The sequence below is a fragment of the Pongo pygmaeus genome, chromosome Y (genome assembly GCF_028885625.2).
Source record: "Pongo pygmaeus isolate AG05252 chromosome Y, NHGRI_mPonPyg2-v2.0_pri, whole genome shotgun sequence".
Lineage (NCBI taxonomy): Eukaryota > Metazoa > Chordata > Mammalia > Primates > Hominidae > Pongo > Pongo pygmaeus.
The window spans coordinates 20,641,557-20,665,014 of record NC_072397.2 but is presented as its reverse complement, the minus strand read 5'-3'; positions in this window follow the sequence as shown (position 1 = coordinate 20,665,014).

The window sequence follows — 23,458 nt, the reverse complement described above, 5'->3', positions numbered from 1 at the left end:
GGAAAGGAGTGGAGCGGAGTGGAATGGAATGGAGCGGGAGGTGGGATGGGGCCACTGCACTTCAGGCTGGCTGACTGAGTGAGATATTCTCGAAATAAAGGAATGGAATGGAATGCCGTAGAATGGAATGGAATGGAGTGGAGTGGAGTGGAATGGAGTGAGTTGGAGCAGAGTGGAATGAAGAATGCAATGGGATGGAAGGGAATTGAATGAAATGCAGTGGAGTGCAGTGGAGTGCATTGCAGTGGAATGGAGCAGAATGGAATGGAAAGGAGTGGAATGGGCAGGAGTGGAGTGCACTGGAGAGGAGAGGTTAGCAATGCAGTGGAATGGAATTGGATGTAATGGAACGTAGAGGAGTGTAGTGGAATGGAGTGGGCCAGAGTGGAATGGAATGGAATGCAATGGAAAGGAATGGAGTGGAATAGAATGGAATGGAATGGAATGGAAAGGAACGGAGTGGAATGAAATGTAGTGGAGTGGAGTGAAATGGAGTGGAATGGAATGGAGTGGAGTGGAGTGGAATGTGATAGAATGGAGAGGAGGGGAATGGAGCAGAATGGAATGGAGTGCAGCGGAATGGAGTGGAGTGGAATGGAATCAAATGGAGTGGAATGGAACAGAGTGGAATGGAATGGAGTGCAATAGACTAGAATTGAGGGTAGTGTAGTGGAATTTAGTGGAATGGACTGAAATGGAGTGGAATGGAATGGAATTGAGAGGAATGGAATGGAATGGAATGGAATGGAAAGGAATAGAATTGAATGGAACGGAATTAAAAGAATGCAATGGAATGCAATGGAATAGAATGCAATGGAATGTATAGTTGACATGTAATATGAGCTGAGATTGTGACACTGCCCTCCAGCCAGGGTGACATAGTGATATCCTGTCGTAAGAAGTGAATGGAATGCAATGGAGTGAAATGGAATGGAAAGAAATGGAATGGAGTGGAGTGGAAGGGAATGGAGTGGAATGGAAGCGAATGCAGTGGAGTGGAGCGGGGTGGAGTGGAATGAAATGGAATGCAGTGGACTGTAATGGCATGGAGTGGAAAGAAGTAGAGTGGAATGGAGTGGAATGGAATGGACTGGCATAGAATGGAGTGTAATTGAATGCAATGGAGTGGATTGGAAAGGAATAGAAAGGAGTAGAGTGGAGTAGAGTGGTGTGGAGTGGAGTGGAATGGAGCTGAATGTACTTCAATGGAGTACAATGGAATGGAACGGAGTGGAATGGAATGGAATGATATGAGGTGGATTGGAGTGGAATGTAGTGGAGTGGAATGGAATGGAATAGAATGGAATGGAGTAGAGTGTAACGGAATGCAGTGGCGATAAGTGGAGTGGAATGGAATGCATTGGAGTAGAGTGGAGTGGAATGGAATGGAATGGAGCGGAGAGGAGGGGAGTGGAGTGGAATGGAATTGAGTGAAGTGGAGTGCAGTTGAATGGAATATCGTGGTGTGGAGTGGAGTGGAAGTGAATGGAGTGAATAGGAGTGGAAGTAAATGAAATGGAATGGAGTGGAGAGAAACGCAGTTGATTGGAGTGGAGTGGAGTGGAAAGGAATGGAAAGGAGTGGGATGGAGTCTTATGGATTGGAGTGGAATGGAGTGGAATGGAATGAAGTGGAAAGGAGTGGAACGGAGTGAAATTGAATTTAGTGGACTGGAGTGGAATGGAGTTAAATGGAATGGAATGGAATGGAGTGGAATGGAATGGAATGGAGTGGAGTGGAATGGAATAGAATGGAATGGAATGGAATAGAATGGAATGGAGTGGAGTGGAGAGGAGTGGAATGGATTGGAGTGAAGTGGAGTGGAATGGAATTGAGTGGAGCGGAGAGGAAAGGAATGGAATGGAGTGGAGTGGAATGGCAAGGAATGGAGTGGAATGGAATGGATAGAAGTGGAGTGGAGTGGAGTGGATTGGAGTGTAGTGGAAGGGAATGGAGTGCAGTGTAATGGACTGGAATGGAGCAGAGCAGAATGGAGTGGACTGGAGTGGAGTGGAATGGAATGGGATGGAATGGAATGGGAGCTGCGATTTTACCAGTGTGCTCTAGGCAGGGTGACTGAGTGTCATACTCTCAAAAGAAAGGAATGGAATGGAACGCAGTGGAATGGAATGGAAAAGAGTGGACATTAGTGGAGTGGAATGTGGAGGAATGGAATGAAATGGAACGTAATGGCATGAATTGGAGTGGTGTGGGGTGGAATGGATTATAGTGGAATGGGGTGGAAAGGAATGGGATGGAGTGGAATGGAGTGCAGTGGAGTGGAACGGAGTTGAATGGCCTAGAATTGAGTGGACAGTAGTGGAATGGAATGGAATGGAATGGAATCCATTGTAATAGAATATAATACAATGGAAAGTTGAGATGTAGTGTGAGCTGAGATTGTGCCACTTCACTCCAGACTGGGTGACACGTTATATCCTGTGGATAGAAAGGAATGGAATGCAATAGAGTGAAATGGAATGGAGTGGAATGGAATTGAATGGAATGGAGTGGAGTGGAGTGGAGTGGAGTGGAGTTGAATGGAGACGAATGGAATGGGATGGAGTGGAATGGAACGGAGTGGAGTGGAGTATCGTGGAGTGAAATAGAATGGAATGCAATGGGTTGGAATGGAATGCAATGGACTGCTGAAAGGAAATTTGAGCTGTTATTGTTCCACTGCACGCCAGACTTTGTGACGGAATGAAATCCTGTGGAAAAAAAGGATTGGAATGGAATGGAATGGAATGGAATGGAATGGAATGGAGAGGAGTGTAGTGGTGTGGAGTGAAATGGAGTGGAGTGTCGTGGAGGAGAGTGGAATGGAGTGGAATGGAATGAAGAGGAAAGGAACGCAGTGGAGTGGAATGGAACGGAGTGGAGTGGAATGGAACGGAGTGGAGTGGAATGGAATCCAATGGAATGAAATGGAATTGAATCGAATGGAATGAAGAAATATGTGCAGTGATTTGGCCACTGTGCTGGAGCCTGCGTGACAGAGGGAGATCCTGTCGATAAAACAGAGTGGAATGGAAGGGATTGGAATGGAATGGAATGGAACGTATTGGAGTGGAGTGGAGTGGAATTGAGTGGAGTGGAGTGCACTGGAATGGAATGGAATGCAATGGAATGTAATGGAATGATGAAATGATATGTGAGCTGAGATTGTGCCACTGCACTCCACGCTGGGTGACAGAGTGAGATACTCTTGAAAGAAAGAAATGGAATGGAAAGAATTTTTAATTGGGTGGATTCGAGTGGACTGAAGTAGAGTGCAGTGGAATGGAGAGGAATGGAATGGAATGGAATCGGATGTAAAGGAATGGAGTGATGCGGAGTGGAGTGGTGAGGAGTGTAGTGCTGAGGAATGGAGCAGAAAGTAATGGGATGGTGTGGAGTGGAGTGCAGTGCAGTGGAGTGGAGAGGAGTGCAATGGCGTGGAATGGAATCGGATGTAAAGGAACGTACTGGAGTGGAGTGGAGTGGAAAGGAGTGGAATGGAATGGAATTGAATGTAATGGAAAGCAAAGGAATGGAATGCGATGCAAGGAATTTAATGCAATAGAATGCAGTTCAATAGAGAGTTGACATGTAATGTGAGCTGAGATTGTGCCTAAGCTCTCCAGGCTGTTTGACACGGTGATATCGTGTCGAAAGAATGGAATGGAATGCAGTGGTGTGAAATGGAAAGGAATGTAGTGGACAGGAGCAGCATGGAGTGGAGTGAAGAGGAACAGAGTGGAATGGAATGGGATGCAGTGGAATGGAATGCAGTGGAGTGGAGTGAAATAGAAAGAAATGGAATGGGATGGAATGGAATGCAATGGAATGGAGAAGAGAAATGTGAGCTGAGATTGTGTGACTACACTCCAGCCTTAGTGACCGAGAGAGATTCTGTGGAAGGAAAGAACTGATTTCAAAGGAGTGGAATGGAAGGGAATGTAGTACAGTGGAGTAGAGTTGAATGGAGTGAAACAGAATAGAATGGAGTGGAATGCAATGGAATGGAATGGAATGGAGTGGAGTGGAAAAGAGAGGAGTGCACTGCAATGGAGTGGAGTGGAGTGGAAGGGAGTGGAATGCAATGGAATGTAGTGGAGTGCAGTGGAGTGGAATGGAATGGAGTGGACAGGATTGGAAGGTGCAGAGTGGACTGGAATGGAATAGAATGGAACAGAATGCAGTGGAGTGGAGGGGAGTGGAGGTGAGTGGAGTGGCATGGAGTGGAATGGAATGGAATGGAGTGAAATGGAATCCAATGGATTGGAATGGAGTGGAGTGGAGTGGAGTGGAATGGAGAGGAATCGAATGGAATGGAAGGGAATGCAACGGAACGCAGTGGTGTGGATTGGAAAGCAGTGAAATGGAGTACCATGGAATCTAAAGGAGTGGAGTGGAGTCTAGTGGAGTGGAATGGAATGGAACCAAATGGAATGGAATGGCACGGAATGGAGTGGAGTAGAGTGGAGTGGGAAGGAAGGGAGATGAGTGGAATGGAGAGGAATGGAATGGAGTGGAGTGGATTGGATTGGAATGAACTGGAATGGAGAGGGATGGAATGAAGTGGAACGGAATGGACTGCAATGGAATTGAATGGAGTGAAATGGAGAGGAGTGGAGTGGAGTGGAATGGAGTGGAAATGAATGGAATGGAGTGGAATGGAAGGGAATGGAGACAAGTGGATAGGAATTGAATGAAGCAGATTGGAGTGGAGTGGAGTGGAGTGGCATGGAATGGAATGAAGTGGAAGGGAATGCAATGGAGTGGAATGTAATGGAATAAAATGGAATGGAGTGGAATGGAGAGGAATGGAGTGGAGTGGAGTGGAATGGAGGGGAGTAAGAGGAAGAGAATGGAATGGAATCGAAAGGAGGGAAGTGCAATTGTGTGGAGGGGATTGGAGATGAAAGGAGTGGAGTGATGTGGAGTCGAGAGGAAAGGAATGGAATGGAATGGAATGGAGTTAATTGGAGTGGAATGGAGTGGAAGGTAATGGAGTGGAATGAAAAGGAGTGGATTGGAATGGAGTGGAATGGAATGGAGTGGAATGGAGTGGAGTAGAATGGAGTGGGTTGCAGAGGAGTGGAATGGAGTAGAATGGAAGGGAATGGAATGGAATGTAGTGGAAAGGAATGGAATGGAGTGGATTGAAATTAAATGGAAAGGATTGGAGTGCAGTGGAATGGAGGGGAGTGGAATAAAATGGAGTATAATGCAGTGGAATGGATTGGACTGGAGTGGAGATGAGTGGAGTGGACCGAAATGGAATGGAATGGAGTGGAGTGGAATGGTGTGGAGTGGGGTGGAAAGGAATGGAACAGAATGGAATGGAGAGGAATGGAGTGGCATGTAGTGGAGTGGAGTGAAGTGGAAAGGAATGGAATTTAATGGAATTGAATGGAGTGGATTGAAGTGCAATAGAATGGAGTGGAGTGGAGTGGAATGCAGTGGAGTAGATTTTAGTGGAATGGAGTGTATTGGAATGGAATAGAATGGCATGGAATGGAATGGAACAGAAGCGGAGATAGTGCGACTGTGCTCCAGGCTATGTGACAGAGTGAGATAACATTGAAAGAAAGGAATGGAATGGAATGGAATGGAGTAGACTGCATGGGAACAGAGTGGAGTGAAGTGGAGTGGCCTGGAATGGAGAGAACTGGAATGAGATGGAATGGAATGGATTGAAATGGAGTGGAGTGATGTGGAGCGGAATACAGTGCAATGGAGATGAATGCAAGGGGATGGCGTGAAATGGAGTGGAGTGGAATGCAGTTAAGTGTAGAGGAGTGTAAAGCAGTGGAATGCAATTGGATGTAACGCAATGTAGTGGAGTGGACTGGAGTAGAATGGAAGGAAATGGAACGGAGCAGAGCCTAGCAGAGCTGAATGGTGTGGAACGGAAAGAAAAGGAACAGAACAGAACGGGAGCTGAGACTGTGCCACTGCACTCCATGCTGAGTGACAGAGTGAGATACTCTCGAAAGAAAGGAAAAGAATGCAATGGAGTCCAACAGAACGGCATGGAATGGAATGGAATGGAATGGAATAGAATGGAGTAGAATGGAATGGAATGGAGTGGATTGGAGTGAAGTGGAGTGGAGTGGAATGGAATGGAGAGAAATGGAATGGGATGGAATGGAATGGAATGAACCGGAGTTGATTGAGGTTGAGAGGATAGCAGTGGAATGGAGCGGAATGGAATGAGAAGGAGTGGAATTGAGAGGAGAGCATTGCAGCAAAGTGGAGGAGTGGAATGGAGTGGAATGGATTTGGATGTAATGGAATGTAGTGGAGTGGAGTAGAGTTGAGTGGAACGGAGGAGAATAGAATAGAATTGAAAGTAATGGAATGGAAAGCAGTGGAAGGGAATGGAATGCAAAGAATGGAGTGGAGTGGAAAGGAGTAGAATGGTATGGAGTGGAACGGAATGGAATGGAATAGAATGGAATGGATTGGAGTGTGAAAGATTGGAGTGCAGTGGAATGGAGTGGAATAGAATGGAGTGGAGTGGAGTGGAGGGTAGAGGAATGGAGTAGAATGGAATGGAATGGAAAGTAATGGAATGGAATGGAGTGGATTGGAAAGGGAGTGGAGTGGAGTAGAATGGATTGGAATGGAATGGAATGGAGTGACGTGGAATAGTTTGGAAAGGAATGGCATGGAATGGAGTAGAGTGGAATGGAGGGGAATGGAATGGAATGGAATTGAGTGGAATGGAGTGGAATGGAGTGGAGTGGAGAGGAATGGAATGGAGTGGAAAGGTCTGAAAGGAGTGGAATGGAGTGGAGTGGAATGCAATGGAGTAGATTGGAATGAAGTGGAAAGGAATGGAATGGAGAGAAATAGAGTAGAATGGAGTGGATTGGAATGGAGGGGAGCAGAGTGGAGTTAACAGCAGTGGATTGGAATACAGTGGATGGAGTAGAGTGGAAGGGAGTGTAATTATATGGAATGGAATGGATTGGATTGGATTGGAGTGGAAGGGAGTGGAGTGGAGTTGAAAGTAGAGGAATCGAAAGAAGTGGAAAGGAGTGGAGTAGAGTGGATTAGAGTGGATTGGAATGGAATGGAGTGGAGTGGAATGGTGTGGAAACGAATGGAAGGGAGGGGAGTGGAATGGAACGAAATGGAATGGAATGTAGTGGAATGGAGAGGAGTGGAGTGGACTGGAGTGGAATTTAATCGAATGGAGTTTACTGAAGTGGAATGTATTTGAGAGGAGGGTAATGGACAGGAATTGAGTGGAGTGGAGTGGAGTGAAATACATCGGAATGGCATGGAATTGAATGGAATGGAGGGGAGTGGAATGCAGTGGAGTGGAGTCGATTGGAGTGGTGAGGAATAGAACGGAGTGGCCTGGAATGGAGCACAGTGGAATGCAATGGAGTGGAGTGGATTGGAAAGGGGTGGAGTGGAGTGACGATGGGTGAAGTGGAATGGAATGGAGTGGAGTGCAGAGGAGTCTCATGGAATGGAATGGAACGCAATGGAAGCTGAGATTGTACCACTGCGCTCCAGGATGGGTGACAGAGTGTGATACTCTCGAAAGAAAGGAATGGAATGGAATGCAGTGGAATGGAATGGAATGCAATGGGGTGCATTGGAGTGGAGTGGAATGAAGTGAAGTGGATTGGAGTGGAATGGAGTGGAATGGAGCGGAATGGAATGGAATGAAGTGGACTGGAGTGGGGTGGAGTTGAGTTCAATGGAATTGAGCGAAATGGAATCAGATGCAGTGAAATGGAGTAGGGAGGAGTGCAGTAGAGTGAAAAGGAGTGCAATGGAGTGGAATGGAATCGGAAGTAATGGAAAGTAGTGGAGTGGATGGAACGGAAAGGAAAGGAGTGGAGCGGAGTGGAATGGAATGGAGCGGGAGGTGGGATGGGGCCAGTGCACTCCAGGCTGGCTGACTGAGTGAGATATTCTCGAAATAAAGGAATGGAATGGAATGCCGTAGAATGGAATGGAATGGAGTGGAGTGGAGTGGAATGGAGTGAGTTGGAGCAGAGTGGAATGAAGAATGCAATGGGATTTAAGGGAATTGAATGAAATGCAGTGGAGTGCAGTGGAGTGCATTGCAGTGGAATGGAGCAGAATGGAATGGAAAGGAGTGGAATGGGCAGGAGTGGAGTGCACTGGAGAGGAGAGGTTAGCAATGCAGTGGAATGGAATTGGATGTAATGGAACGTAGAGGAGTGTAGTGGAATGGAGTGGGCCAGAGTGGAATGGAATGGAATGCAATGGAAAGGAATGGAGTGGAATAGAATGGAATGGAATGGAATGGAAAGGAACGGAGTGGAATGAAATGTAGTGGAGTGGAGTGAAATGGAGTGGAATGGAATGGAGTGGAGTGGAGTGGAATGTGATAGAATGGAGAGGAGGGGAATGGAGCAGAATGGAATGGAGTGCAGCGGAATGGAGTGGAGTGGAATGGAATCAAATGGAGTGGAATGGAACAGAGTGGAATGGAATGGAGTGCAATAGACTAGAATTGAGGGTAGTGTAGTGGAATTTAGTGGAATGGACTGAAATGGAGTGGAATGGAATGGAATTGAGAGGAATGGAATGGAATGGAATGGAATGGAAAGGAATAGAATTGAATGGAACGGAATTAAAAGAATGCAATGGAATGCAATGGAATAGAATGCAATGGAATGTATAGTTGACATGTAATATGAGCTGAGATTGTGACACTGCCCTCCAGCCAGGGTGACATAGTGATATCCTGTCGTAAGAAGTGAATGGAATGCAATGGAGTGAAATGGAATGGAAAGAAATGGAATGGAGTGGAGTGGAAGGGAATGGAGTGGAATGGAAGCGAATGCAGTGGAGTGGAGCGGGGTGGAGTGGAATGAAATGGAATGCAGTGGACTGTAATGGCATGGAGTGGAAAGAAGTAGAGTGGAATGGAGTGGAATGGAATGGACTGGCATAGAATGGAGTGTAATTGAATGCAATGGAGTGGATTGGAAAGGAATAGAAAGGAGTAGAGTGGAGTAGAGTGGTGTGGAGTGGAGTGGAATGGAGCTGAATGTACTTCAATGGAGTACAATGGAATGGAACGGAGTGGAATGGAATGGAATGATATGAGGTGGATTGGAGTGGAATGTAGTGGAGTGGAATGGAATGGAATAGAATGGAATGGAGTAGAGTGTAACGGAATGCAGTGGCGATAAGTGGAGTGGAATGGAATGCATTGGAGTAGAGTGGAGTGGAATGGAATGGAATGGAGTGGAGAGGAGGGGAGTGGAGTGGAATGGAATTGAGTGAAGTGGAGTGCAGTTGAATGGAATATCGTGGTGTGGAGTGGAGTGGAAGTGAATGGAGTGAATAGGAGTGGAATTAAATGAAATGGAATGGAGTGGAGAGAAACGCAGTTGACTGGAGTGGAGTGGAGTGGAAAGGAATGGAAAGGAGTGGGATGGAGTCTTATGGATTGGAGTGGAATGGAGTGGAATGGAATGAAGTGGAAAGGAGTGGAACGGAGTGAAATTGAATTTAGTGGACTGGAGTGGAATGGAGTTAAATGGAATGGAATGGAATGGAGTGGAATGGAATGGAATGGAGTGGAATGGAATGGAATAGAATGGAATGGAATGGAATAGAATGGAATGGAGTGGAGTGGATAGGAGTGGAATGGATTGGAGTGAAGTGGAGTGGAATGGAATTGAGTGGAGCGGAGAGGAAAGGAATGGAATGGAGTGGAGTGGAATGGCAAGGAATGGAGTGGAATGGAATGGATAGAAGTGGAGTGGAGTGGAGTGGATTGGAGTGTAGTGGAAGGGAATGGAGTGCAGTGTAATGGACTGGAATGGAGCAGAGCAGAATGGAGTGGACTGGAGTGGAGTGGAATTGAATGGGATGGAATGGAATGGGAGCTGCGATTTTACCAGTGTGCTCTAGGCAGGGTGACTGAGTGTCATACTCTCAAAAGAAAGGAATGGAATGGAACGCAGTGGAATGGAATGGAACAGAGTGGACATTAGTGGAGTGGAATGTGGAGGAATGGAATGAAATGGAACGTAATGGCATGAATTGGAGTGGTGTGGGGTGGAATGGATTATAGTGGAATGGGGTGGAAAGGAATGGGATGGAGTGGAATGGAGTGCAGTGGAGTGGAACGGAGTTGAATGGCCTAGAATTGAGTGGACAGTAGTGGAATGGATGGGAATGGAATCCATTGTAATAGAATATAATACAATGGAAAGTTGAGATGTAGTGTGAGCTGAGATTGTGCCACTGCACTCCAGACTGGGTGACACGTTATATCCTGTCGATAGAAAGGAATGGAATGCAATAGAGTGAAATGGAATGGAGTGGAATGGAATTGAATGGAATGGAGTGGAGTGGAGTGGAGTGGAGTCGAATGGAGACGAATGGAATGGGACGGAGTGGAATGGAACGGAGTGGAGTGGAGTATCGTGGAGTGAAATAGAATGGAATGCAATGGGTTGGAATGGAATGCAATGGACTGCTGAAAGGAAATGTGAGCTGTTATTGTTCCACTGCACGCCAGCCTTTGTGACGGAATGAAATCCTGTGGAAAAAAAGGATTGGAATGGAATGGAATGGAATGGAATGGAATGGAATGGAATGGAATGGAGAGGAGTGTAGTGGTGTGGAGTGAAATGGAGTGGAGTGTTGTGGAGGAGAGTGGAATGGAGTGGAATGGAATGAAGAAGAAAGGAACGGAGTGGAGTGGAATGGAACGGAGTGGAATGGAATGGAACGGAGTGGAGTGGAATGGAATCCAATGGAATGAAATGGAATTGAATCGAATGGAATGAAGAAATATGTGCAGTGATTTGGCCACTGCGCTGGAGCCTGCGTGACACAGGGAGATCCTGTCGATAAAACAGAGTGGAATGGAAGGGATTGGAATGGAATGGAATGGAACGTATTGGAGTGGAGTGGAGTGGAATTGAGTGGAGTGGAGTGCACTGGAATGGAATGGAATGCAATGGAATGTAATGGAATGATGAAATGATATGTGAGCTGAGATTGTGCCACTGCACTCCACGCTGGGTGACAGAGTGAGATACTCTTGAAAGAAAGAAATGGAATGGAAAGAATTTTTAATTGGGTGGATTCGAGTGCACTGAAGTAGAGTGCAGTGGAATGGAGAGGAATGGAATGGAATGGAATCGGATGTAAAGGAATGGAGTGATGCGGAGTGGAGTGGTGAGGAGTGTAGTGCTGAGGAATGGAGCAGAAAGTAATGGGATGGTGTGGAGTGGAGTGCAGTGCAGTGGAGTGGAGAGGAGTGCAATGGCGTGGAATGGAATCGGATGTAAAGGAACGTACTGGAGTGGAGTGGAGTGGAAAGGAGTGGAATGGAATGGAATTGAATGTAATGGAAAGCAAAGGAATGGAATGCGATGCAATGGAATTTAATGCAATAGAATGCAGTTCAATAGAGAGTTGACATGTAATGTGAGCTGAGATTGTGCCTAAGCTCTCCAGGCTGTTTGACACAGTGATATCGTGTCGAAAGAATGGAATGGAATGCAGTGGTGTGAAATGGAAAGGAATGTAGTGGACAGGAGTAGAATGGAGTGGAGTGAAGAGGAACAGAGTGGAATGGAATGGGATGCAGTGGAATGGAATGCAGTGGAGTGGAGTGAAATAGAAAGAAATGGAATGGGATGGAATGGAATGCAATGGAATGGAGAAGAGAAATGTGAGCTGAGATTGTGTGACTACACTCCAGCCTTAGTGACCGAGAGAGATTCTGTGGAAGGAAAGAACTGATTTCAAAGGAGTGGAATGGAAGGGAATGTAGTACAGTGGAGTAGAGAGGAATGGAGTGAAACAGAATAGAATGGAGTGGAATGCAATGGAATGGAATGGAATGGAGTGGAGTGGAAAAGAGAGGAGTGCACTGCAATGGAGTGGAGTGGAGTGGAAGGGAGTGGAATGCAATGGAATGTAGTGGAGTGCAGTGGAGTGGAATGGAATGGAGTGGACAGGATTGGAAGGTTCAGAGTGGACTGGAATGGAATAGAATGGAACAGAATGCAGTGGAGTGGAGGGGAGTGGAGGTGAGTGGAGTGGCATGGAGTGGAATGGAATGGAATGGAGTGAAATGGAATCCAATGGATTCGAATGGAGTGGAGTGGAGTGGAGTGGAATGGAGAGGAATCGAATGGAATGGAAGGGAATGCAACGGAACGCAGTGGTGTGGATTGGAAAGCAGTGAAATGGAGTACTATGGAATCTAAAGGAGTGGAGTGGAGTCTAGTGGAGTGGAATGGAATGGAACCAAATGGAATGGAATGGCACGGAATGGAGTGGAGTAGAGTGGAGTGGGAAGGAAGGGAGATGAGTGGAATGGAGAGGAATGGAATGGAGTGGAGTGGATTGGATTGGAATGAACTGGAATGGAGAGGGATGGAATGAAGTGGAACGGAATGGACTGCAATGGAATTGAATGGAGTGAAATGGAGAGGAGTGGAGTGGAGTGGAATGGAGTGGAAATGAATGGAATGGAGTGGAATGGAAGGGAATGGAGACAAGTGGATAGGAATTGAATGAAGCAGATTGGAGTGGAGTGGAGTGGAGTGGCATGGAATGGAATGAAGTGGAAGGGAATGCAATGGAGTGGAATGTAATGGAATAAAATGGAATGGAGTGGAATGGAGAGGAATGGAGTGGAGTGGAGTGGAATGGAGGGGAGTAAGAGGAAGAGAATGGAATGGAACCGAAAGGAGGGAAGTGCAATTGTGTGGAGGGGAGTGGAGATGAAAGGAGTGGAGTGATGTGGAGTCGAGAGGAAAGGAATGGAATGGAATGGAATGGAGTTAATTGGATTGGAATGGAGTGGAAGGTAATGGAGTGGAATGAAAAGGAGTGGATTGGAATGGAGTGGAATGGAATGGAGTGGAATGGAGTGGAGTAGAATGGAGTGGGTTGCAGAGGAGTGGAATGGAGTAGAATGGAAGGGAATGGAATGGAATGTAGTGGAAAGGAATGGAATGGAGTGGATTGAAATTAAATGGAAAGGATTGGAGTGCAGTGGAATGGAGGGGAGTGGAATAAAATGGAGTATAGTGCAGTGGAATGGATTGGACTGGAGTGGAGATGAGTGGAGTGGACCGAAATGGAATGGAATGGAGTGGAGTGGAATGGTGTGGAGTGGGTTGGAAAGGAACGGAACAGAATGGAATGGAGAGGAATGGAGTGGCATGTAGTGGAGTGGAGTGAAGTGGAAAGGAATGGAATTGAATGGAATTGAATGGAGTGGATTGAAGTGCAATAGAATGGAGTGGAGTGGAGTGGAATGCAGTGGAGTAGATTTTAGTGGAATGGAGTGTAGTGGAATGGAATGGAATGGCATGGAATGGAATGGAACAGAAGCGGAGATAGTGCGACTGTGCTCCAGGCTATGTGACAGAGTGAGATAACATTGAAAGAAAGGAATGGAATGGAATGGAATGGAGTAGACTGCATGGGAACAGAGTGGAGTGAAGTGGAGTGGCCTGGAATGGAGAGAACTGGAATGAGATGGAATGGAATGGATTGAAATGGAGTGGAGTGAGGTGGAGCGGAATACAGTGCAATGGAGATGAATGCAAGGGGATGGCGTGAAATGGAGTGGAGTGGAATGCAGTTAAGTGTAGAGGAGTGTAAAGCAGTGGAATGCAATTGGATGTAACGCAATGTAGTGGAGTGGACTGGAGTAGAATGGAAGGAAATGGAACGGAGCAGAGCCTAGCAGAGCTGAATGGTGTGGAACGGAAAGAAAAGGAACAGAACAGAACGGGAGCTGAGACTGTGCCACTGCACTCCATGCTGAGTGACAGAGTGAGATACTCTCGAAAGAAAGGAAAAGAATGCAATGGAGTCCAACAGAATGGCATGGAATGGAATGGAATGGAATGGAATAGAATGGAGTAGAATGGAATGGAATGGAGTGGATTGGAGTGAAGTGGAGTGGAGTGGAATGGAATGGAGAGAAATGGAATGGGATGGAATGGAATGGAATGAACCGGAGTTGATTGAGGTGGAGAGGATAGCAGTGGAATGGAGCGGAATGGAATGAGAAGGAGTGGAATTGAGAGGAGAGCATTGCAGCAAAGTGGAGGAGTGGAATGGAGTGGAACGGATTTGGATGTAATGGAATGTAGTGGAGTGGAGTAGAGTTGAGTGGAACAGAGGAGAATAGAATAGAATTGAAAGTAATGGAATGGAAAGCAGTGGAAGGGAATGGAATGCAAAGAATGGAGTGGAGTGGAAAGGAGTAGAATGGTATGGAGTCGAACGGAATGGAATGGAATAGAATGGAATGGATTGGAGTGTGAAAGATTGGAGTGCAGTGGAATGGAGTGGAATAGAATGGAGTGGAGTGGAGTGGAGGGTAGAGGAATGGAGTAGAATGGAATGGAATGGAAAGGAATGGAATGTAATGGAGTGGATTGGAAAGGGAGTGGAGTGGAGTAGAATGGATTGGAATGGAATGGAATGGAGTGACGTGGAATAGTTTGGAAAGGAATGGCATGGAATGGAGTAGAGTGGAATGGAGGGGAATGGAATGGAATGGAATTGAGTGGAATGGAGTGGAATGGAGTGGAGTGGAGAGGAATGGAATGGAGTGGAAAGGTCTGAAAGGAGTGGAATGGAGTGGAGTGGAATGCAATGGAGTAGATTGGAATGAAGTGGAAAGGAATGGAATGGAGAGAAATAGAGTAGAATGGAGTGGATTGGAATGGAGGGGAGCAGAGTGGAGTTAACAGCAGTGGATTGGAATACAGTGGATGGAGTAGAGTGGAAGGGAGTGTAATTATATGGAATGGAATGGATTGGATTGGATTGGAGTGGAAGGGAGTGGAGTGGAGTTGAAAGTAGAGGAATCGAAAGAAGTGGAAAGGAGTGGAGTAGAGTGGATTAGAGTGGATTGGAATGGAATGGAGTGGAGTGGAATGGTGTGGAAACGAATGGAAGGGAGGGGAGTGGAATGGAACGAAATGGAATGGAATGTAGTGGAATGGAGAGGAGTGGAGTGGACTGGAGTGGAATTTAATCGAATGGAGTTTACTGAAGTGGAATGTATTTGAGAGGAGGGTAATGGACAGGAATTGAGTGGAGTGGAGTGGAGTGAAATACATCGGAATGGCATGGAATTGAATGGAATGGAGGGGAGTGGAATGCAGTGGAGTGGAGTCGATTGGAGTGGTGAGGAATAGAACGGAGTGGCCTGGAATGGAGCACAGTGGAATGCAATGGAGTGGAGTGGATTGGAAAGGGGTGGAGTGGAGTGACGATGGGTGAAGTGGAATGGAATGGAGTGGAGTGCAGAGGAGTCTCATGGAATGGAATGGAACGCAATGGAAGCTGAGATTGTACCACTGCGCTCCAGGATGGGTGACAGAGTGTGATACTCTCGAAAGAAAGGAATGGAATGGAATGCAGTGGAATGGAATGGAATGCAATGGGGTGCATTGGAGTGGAGTGGAATGAAGTGAAGTGGATTGGAGTGGAATGGAGAGGAATGGAGCGGAATGGAATGGAATGAAGTGGACTGGAGTGGGGTGGAGTTGAGTTCAATGGAATGGAGCGAAATGGAATCAGATGCAGTGAAATGGAGTAGGGAGGAGTGCAGTAGAGTGAAAAGGAGTGCAATGGAGTGGAATGGAATCGGAAGTAATGGAAAGTAGTGGAGTGGATGGAACGGAAAGGAAAGGAGTGGAGCGGAGTGGAATGGAATGGAGCGGGAGGTGGGATGGGGCCACTGCACTCCAGGCTGGCTGACTGAGTGAGATATTCTCGAAATAAAGGAATGGAATGGAATGCCGTAGAATGGAATGGAATGGAGTGGAGTGGAGTGGAATGGAGTGAGTTGGAGCAGAGTGGAATGAAGAATGCAATGGGATGGAAGGGAATTGAATGAAATGCAGTGGAGTGCAGTGGAGTGCATTGCAGTGGAATGGAGCAGAATGGAATGGAAAGGAGTGGAATGGGCAGGAGTGGAGTGCACTGGAGAGGAGAGGTTAGCAATGCAGTGGAATGGAATTGGATGTAATGGAACGTAGAGGAGTGTAGTGGAATGGAGTGGGCCAGAGTGGAATGGAATGGAATGCAATGGAAAGGAATGGAGTGGAATAGAATGGAATGGAATGGAATGGAAAGGAACGGAGTGGAATGCAATGTAGTGGAGTGGAGTGAAATGGAGTGGAATGGAATGGAGTGGAGTGGAGTGGAATGTGATAGAATGGAGAGGAGGGGAATGGAGCAGAATGGAATGGAGTGCAGCGGAATGGAGTGGAGTGGAATGGAATCAAATGGAGTGGAATGGAACAGAGTGGAATGGAATGGAGTGCAATAGACTAGAATTGAGGGTAGTGTAGTGGAATTTAGTGGAATGGACTGAAATGGAGTGGAATGGAATGGAATTGAGAGGAATGGAATGGAATGGAATGGAATGGAAAGGAATAGAATTGAATGGAACGGAATTAAAAGAATGCAATGGAATGCAATGGAATAGAATGCAATGGAATGTATAGTTGACATGTAATATGAGCTGAGATTGTGACACTGCCCTCCAGCCAGGGTGACATAGTGATATCCTGTCGTAAGAAGTGAATGGAATGCAATGGAGTGAAATGGAATGGAAAGAAATGGAATGGAGTGGAGTGGAAGGGAATGGAGTGGAATGGAAGCGAATGCAGTGGAGTGGAGCGGGGTGGAGTGGAATGAAATGGAATGCAGTGGACTGTAATGGCATGGAGTGGAAAGAAGTAGAGTGGAATGGAGTGGAATGGAATGGACTGGCATAGAATGGAGTGTAATTGAATGCAATGGAGTGGATTGGAAAGGAATAGAAAGGAGTAGAGTGGAGTAGAGTGGTGTGGAGTGGAGTGGAATGGAGCTGAATGTACTTCAATGGAGTACAATGGAATGGAACGGAGTGGAATGGAATGGAATGATATGAGGTGGATTGGAGTGGAATGTAGTGGAGTGGAATGGAATGGAATAGAATGGAATGGAGTAGAGTGTAACGGAATGCAGTGGCGATAAGTGGAGTGGAATGGAATGCATTGGAGTAGAGTGGAGTGGAATGGAATGGAATGGAGTGGAGAGGAGGGGAGTGGCGTGGAATGGAATTGAGTGAAGTGGAGTGCAGTTGAATGGAATATCGTGGTGTGGAGTGGAGTGGAAGTGAATGGAGTGAATAGGAGTGGAATTAAATGAAATGGAATGGAGTGGAGAGAAACGCAGTTGACTGGAGTGGAGTGGAGTGGAAAGGAATGGAAAGGAGTGGGATGGAGTCTTATGGATTGGAGTGGAATGAAGTGGAATGGAATGAAGTGGAAAGGAGTGGAACGGAGTGAAATTGAATTTAGTGGACTGGAGTGGAATGGAGTTAAATGGAATGCAAAGGAATGGAGTGGAATGGAATGGAATGGAGTGGAATGGAATACAATGGAATGGAATGGAATAGAATGGAATGGAGTGGAGTGGAGAGGAGTGGAATGGATTGGAGTGAAGTGGAGTGGAATGGAATTGAGTGGAGCGGAGAGGAAAGGAATGGAATGGAGTGGAGTGGAATGCAAGGAATGGAGTGGAATGGAATGGATAGAAGTGGAGTGGAGTGGAGTGGATTGGAGTGTAGTGGAAGGGAATGGAGTGCAGTGTAATGGACTGGAATGGAGCAGAGCAGAATGGAGTGGACTGGAGTGGAGTGGAATGGAATGGGATGGAATGGAATGGGAGCTGCGATTTTACCAGTGTGCTCTAGGCAGGGTGACTGAGTGTCATACTCTCAAAAGAAAGGAATGGAATGGAACGCAGTGGAATGGAATGGAACAGAGTGGACATTAGTGGAGTGGAATGTGGAGGAATGGAATGAAATGGAACGTAATGGCATGAATTGGAGTGGTGTGGGGTGGAATGGATTATAGTGGAATGGGGTGGAAAGGAATGGGATGGAGTGGAATGGAGTGCAGTGGAGTGGAACGGAGTTGAATGGCCTAGAATTGAGTGGACAGTAGTGGAATGTAATGGAATGGAATGGAATCCATTGTAATAGAATATAATACAATGGAAAGTTGAGATGTAGTGTGAGCTGAGATTGTGCCACTGCACTCCAGACTGGGTGACACGTTATATCCTGTGGATAGAAAGGAATGGAATGCAATAGAGTGAAATGGAATGGAGTGGAATGGAATTGAATGGAATGGAGTGGAGTGGAGTGGAGTGGAGTGGAGTCGAATGGAGACGAATGGAATGGGACGGAGTGGAATGGAACGGAGTGGAGTGGAGTATCGTGGAGTGAAATAGAATGGAATGCAATTGGTTGGAATGGAATGCAAGGAACTGCTGAAAGGAAATGTGAGCTGTTATTGTTCCACTGCACGCCAGCCTTTGTGACGGAATGAAATCCTGTGGAAAAAAAGGATTGGAATGGAATGGAATGGAATGGAATGGAATGGAATGGAATGGAATGGAATGGAATGGAGAGGAGTGTAGTGGTGTGGAGTGAAATGGAGTGGAGTGTTGTGGAGGAGAGTGGAATGGAGTGGAATGGAATGAAGAGGAAAGGAACGGAGTGGAGTGGAATGGAACGGAGTGGAGTGGAATGGAACGGAGTGGAGTGGAATGGAATCCAATGGAATGAAATGGAATTGAATCGAATGGAATGAAGAAATATGTGCAGTGATTTGGCCACTGCGCTGGAGCCTGCGTGACAGAGGGAGATCCTGTCGATAAAACAGAGTGGAATGGAAGGGATTGGAATGGAATGGAATGGAACGTATTGGAGTGGAGTGGAGTGGAATTGAGTGGAGTGGAGTGCACTGGAATGGAATGGAATGCAATGGAATGTAATGGAATGATGAAATGATATGTGAGCTGAGATTGTGCCACTGCACTCCACGCTGGGTGACAGAGTGAGATACTCTTGAAAGAAAGAAATGGAATGGAAAGAATTTTTAATTGGGTGGATTCGAGTGGACTGAAGTAGAGTGCAGTGGAATGGAGAGGAATGGAATGGAATGGAATCGGATGTAAAGGAATGGAGTGATGCGGAGTGGAGTGGTGAGGAGTGTAGTGCTGAGGAATGGAGCAGAAAGTAATGGGATGGTGTGGAGTGGAGTGCAGTGCAGTGGAGTGGAGAGGAGTGCAATGTCGTGGAATGGAATCGGATGTAAAGGAACGTACTGGAGTGGAGTGGAGTGGAAAGGAGTGGAATGGAATGGAATTGAATGTAATGGAAAGCAAAGGAATGGAATGCGATGCAATGGAATTTAATGCAATAGAATGCAGTTCAATAGAGAGTTGACATGTAATGTGAGCTGAGATTGTGCCTAAGCTCTCCAGGCTGTTTGACACAGTGATATCGTGTCGAAAGAATGGAATGGAATGCAGTGGTGTGAAATGGAAAGGAATGTAGTGGACAGGAGTAGAATGGAGTGGAGTGAAGAGGAACAGAGTGGAATGGAATGGGATGCAGTGGAATGGAATGCAGTGGAGTGGAGTGAAATAGAAAGAAATGGAATGGGATGGAATGGAATGCAATGGAATGGAGAAGAGAAATGTGAGCTGAGATTGTGTGACTACACTCCAGCCTTAGTGACCGAGAGAGATTCTGTGGAAGGAAAGAACTGATTTCAAAGGAGTGGAATGGAAGGGAATGTAGTACAGTGGAGTAGAGTGGAATGGAGTGAAACAGAATAGAATGGAGTGGAATGCAATGGAATGGAATGGAATGGAGTGGAGTGGAAAAGAGAGGAGTGCACTGCAATGGAGTGGAGTGGAGTGGAAGGGAGTGGAATGCAATGGAATGTAGTGGAGTGCAGTGGAGTGGAATGGAATGGAGTGGACAGGATTGGAAGGTGCAGAGTGGACTGGAATGGAATAGAATGGAACAGAATGCAGTGGAGTGGAGGGGAGTGGAGGTGAGTGGAGTGGCATGGAGTGGAATGGAATGGAATGGAGTGAAATGGAATCCAATGGATTGGAATGGAGTGGAGTGGAGTGGAGTGGAATGGAGAGGAATCGAATGGAATGGAAGGGAATGCAACGGAACGCAGTGGTGTGGATTGGAAAGCAGTGAAATGGAGTACTATGGAATCTAAAGGAGTGGAGTGGAGTCTAGTGGAGTGGAATGGAATGGAACCAAATGGAATGGAATGGCACGGAATGGAGTGGAGTAGAGTGGAGTGGGAAGGAAGGGAGATGAGTGGAATGGAGAGGAATGGAATGGAGTGGAGTGGATTGGATTGGAATGAACTGGAATGGAGAGGGATGGAATGAAGTGGAACGGAATGGACTGCAATGGAATTGAATGGAGTGAAATGGAGAGGAGTGGAGTGGAGTGGAATGAAGTGGAAAGGAATGGAATGGAGAGAAGTAGAGTAGAATGGAGTGGATTGGAATGGAGGGGAGCAGAGTGGAGTTAACAGCACTGGATTGGAATACAGTGGATGGAGTAGAGTGGAAGGGAGTGGAATTATATGGAATGGAATAGATTGGATTGGATTGGAGTGGAAGGGAGTGGAGTGGAGTTGAAAGTAGAGGAATCGAAAGAAGTGGAAAGGAGTGGAGTAGAGTGGATTAGAGTGGATTGGAATGGAATGGAGTGCAGTGGAATGGTGTGGAAACGAATGGAAGGGAGGGGAGTGGAATGGAACGAAATGGAATGGAATGTAGTGGAATGGAGAGGAGTGGAGTGGACTGGAATGGAATGTAATCGAATGGAGTGTACTGAAGTGGAATGTATTTGAGAGGAGGGTAATGGACAGGAATTGAGTGGAGTGGAGTGTAGTGAAATACATCGGAATGGCATGGAATTGAATTTAATGGAGGGTAGTGGAATGCAGTGGAGTGGAGTCGATTGGAGTTGTGAGGAATAGAACGGAGTGGCATGGAATGGAGCACAGTGGAATGCAATGGAGTGGAGTGGATTGGAAAGGGGTGGAGTGGAGTGACGATGGGTGAAGTGGAATGGAATGGAGTGGAGTGCAGAGGAGTCTCATGGAATGGAATGGAACGCAATGGAAGCTGAGATTGTACCACTGCGCTCCAGGATGGGTGACACAGTGTGATACTCTCGAAAGAAAGGAATGGAATGGAATGCAGTGGAATGGAATGGAATGCAATGGGGTGCATTGGAGTGTAGTGGAGTGAAGTGAAGTGGATTGGAGTGGAATGGAGAGGAATGGAACGGAATGGAATGGAATGAAGTGGACTGGAGTGTGGTGGAGTTGAGTGCAATGGAATGGAGCGAAATGGAATCAGATGCAGTGAAATGGAGTAGAGAGGAGTGCAGTAGAGTAGAAGGGAGTGCAATGGAGTGGAATGGAATCGGAACTAATTGAAAGTAGTGGCGTGGATGGAACGGAAAGGAAAGGAGTGGAGCGGAGTTGAATGGAACGGAGCGGGAGGTGGAATGGGGCCACTGCACTCCAGGCTGGCTGACTGAGTGAGATATTGTCGAAATAAAGGAATGGAAGGGAATGCCGTAGAATGGAATAAAACGGAGTGGAGTGGAGTGGAATGGAGTGAGTTGGAGCAGAGTGGAATGAAGAGTGCAATGGAATGGAAGGGAATTGAATGAAATGCAGTGAAGTGCAGTGGAGTGCATTGCAGTGGAACGGAGCAGAATGGAATGGAAAGGAGTGGAATGGACAGGAGTGGAGTGCACTGGAGAGGAGAGGATAGGAATGCAGTGGAATGGAATTGGGTGTAATGGAACGTAGAGGAGTGGAGTGGAATGGAGTGGGCCAGAGTGGAATGTAATGGAATGCAATGGAAAGGAATGGAGTGGAATAGAATGGAATGGAATGGAATGGAATGGAACGGAGTGGAATGAAATGTAGTGGAGTGGAGTGATATGGAGTGGAATGGAATGGAGTGGAGTGGAGTGGAATGTGATAGAATGGAGAGGAGGGGAATGGAGCAGAATGGAATGGAGTGCAGCGGAATGGAGTGGAGTGGAGTGTAATGGAATCAAATGGAGTGGAATGGAACAGAGTGGAATGGAATGGAGTGCAATAGACTAGAATTGAGTGTAGTGTAGTGGAATTTAGCGGAATGCACTGGAATGGAGTGGAATGGAATGGAATTGAGAGGAATGGAATGGAATGGAATGGAAAGGAATAGAATTGAATGCAACGGAATTAAAAGAATGCAATGGAATGCAATGGAATAAAATGCAATGGAATGTATAGTTGACATGTTATATGAGCTGAGATTGTGACACTGCACTCCAGCCAGGGTGACATAGTGATATCCTGTCGTAAGAAGTGAATGGAATGCAATGGAGTGAAATGGAATGGAATGAAATGGAATGGAGTGGAGTGGAAGGGAATGGAGTGGAATGGAAGTGAATGCAGTGGAGTGGAGCGGGGTGAAGTGGAATGAAATGGAATGCAGTGGACTGTAATGGCATGGAGTGGAAAGAAGTAGAGTGGAATGGAGTGGAATGGAATGGACTGGCATAGAATGGAGTGGAATTGAATGCAATGGAGTGGATTGGAAAGGAATGGAAAGGAGTAGAGTGGAGTAGAGTGGTGTGGAGTGGAGTGGAATGGAGCTGAATGTACTTCAATGGAGTACAATGGAATGGAACGGAGTGGAATGGAATGGAATGATATGAGGTGGATTGGAGTGGAATGTAGTGGAGTGGAATGGAATGGATTAGAATGGAATGGAGTAGAGTGTAATGGAATGCAGTGGCGATATGTGGAGTGGAATGGAATGCATTGGAGTAGAGGGGAGTGGAATGGAATGGAATGGAGTGGATTGGAGGGGAGTGGAGTGTAATGGAATTGAGTGAAGTGGAGTGCAGTTGAATGGAATATCGTGGTGTGGAGTGGAGTGGAAGTGAATGGAGTAAATAGGAGTGGAATGGAGTGGAAGGTAACGGAGTGGAATGGAGTTGAAAGGAGTGGAATGGAGTAGAGTGGATTAGAGTGGAATGGTGTCGAACGGACTGGAATGGAATGGAATGGAGTGGAATGGAATTGAATCAAATGGAATGGAGTGGAGTGGAATGGAGTGGAGTGGAGTGGAATTAAATGAAATGGAAGGGAGTGGAGAGAATCGCAGTTGATTGGAGTGGAGTGGATTGGAAAGGATTGGAAAGGAGTGGGATGGAGTCGTATGGATTGGAGTGGAATGGAGTGGAATGGAATGAAGTGGAAAGGAGTGGAACAGAGTGAAATTGAATTTAGTGGACTGGAGTGGAATGGAGTTAAATGGAATGGAATGGAATGGAGTGGAATGGAATGGAATGGAGTGGAGTGGAATGGAATAGAATGGAATGGAATGGAATAGAATGGAATGGAGTGGAGTGGAGAGGAGTGGAATGGATTGGAGTGAAGTGGAGTGGAATGGAATTGAGTGGAGCGGAGAGGAAAGGAATGGAATGGAGTGGAGTGGAATGGCATGGAATGGAGTGGAATGGAATGGATAGAAGTGGAGTGGAGTGGAGTGGAGTGGAGTGTAGTGGAAGGGAATG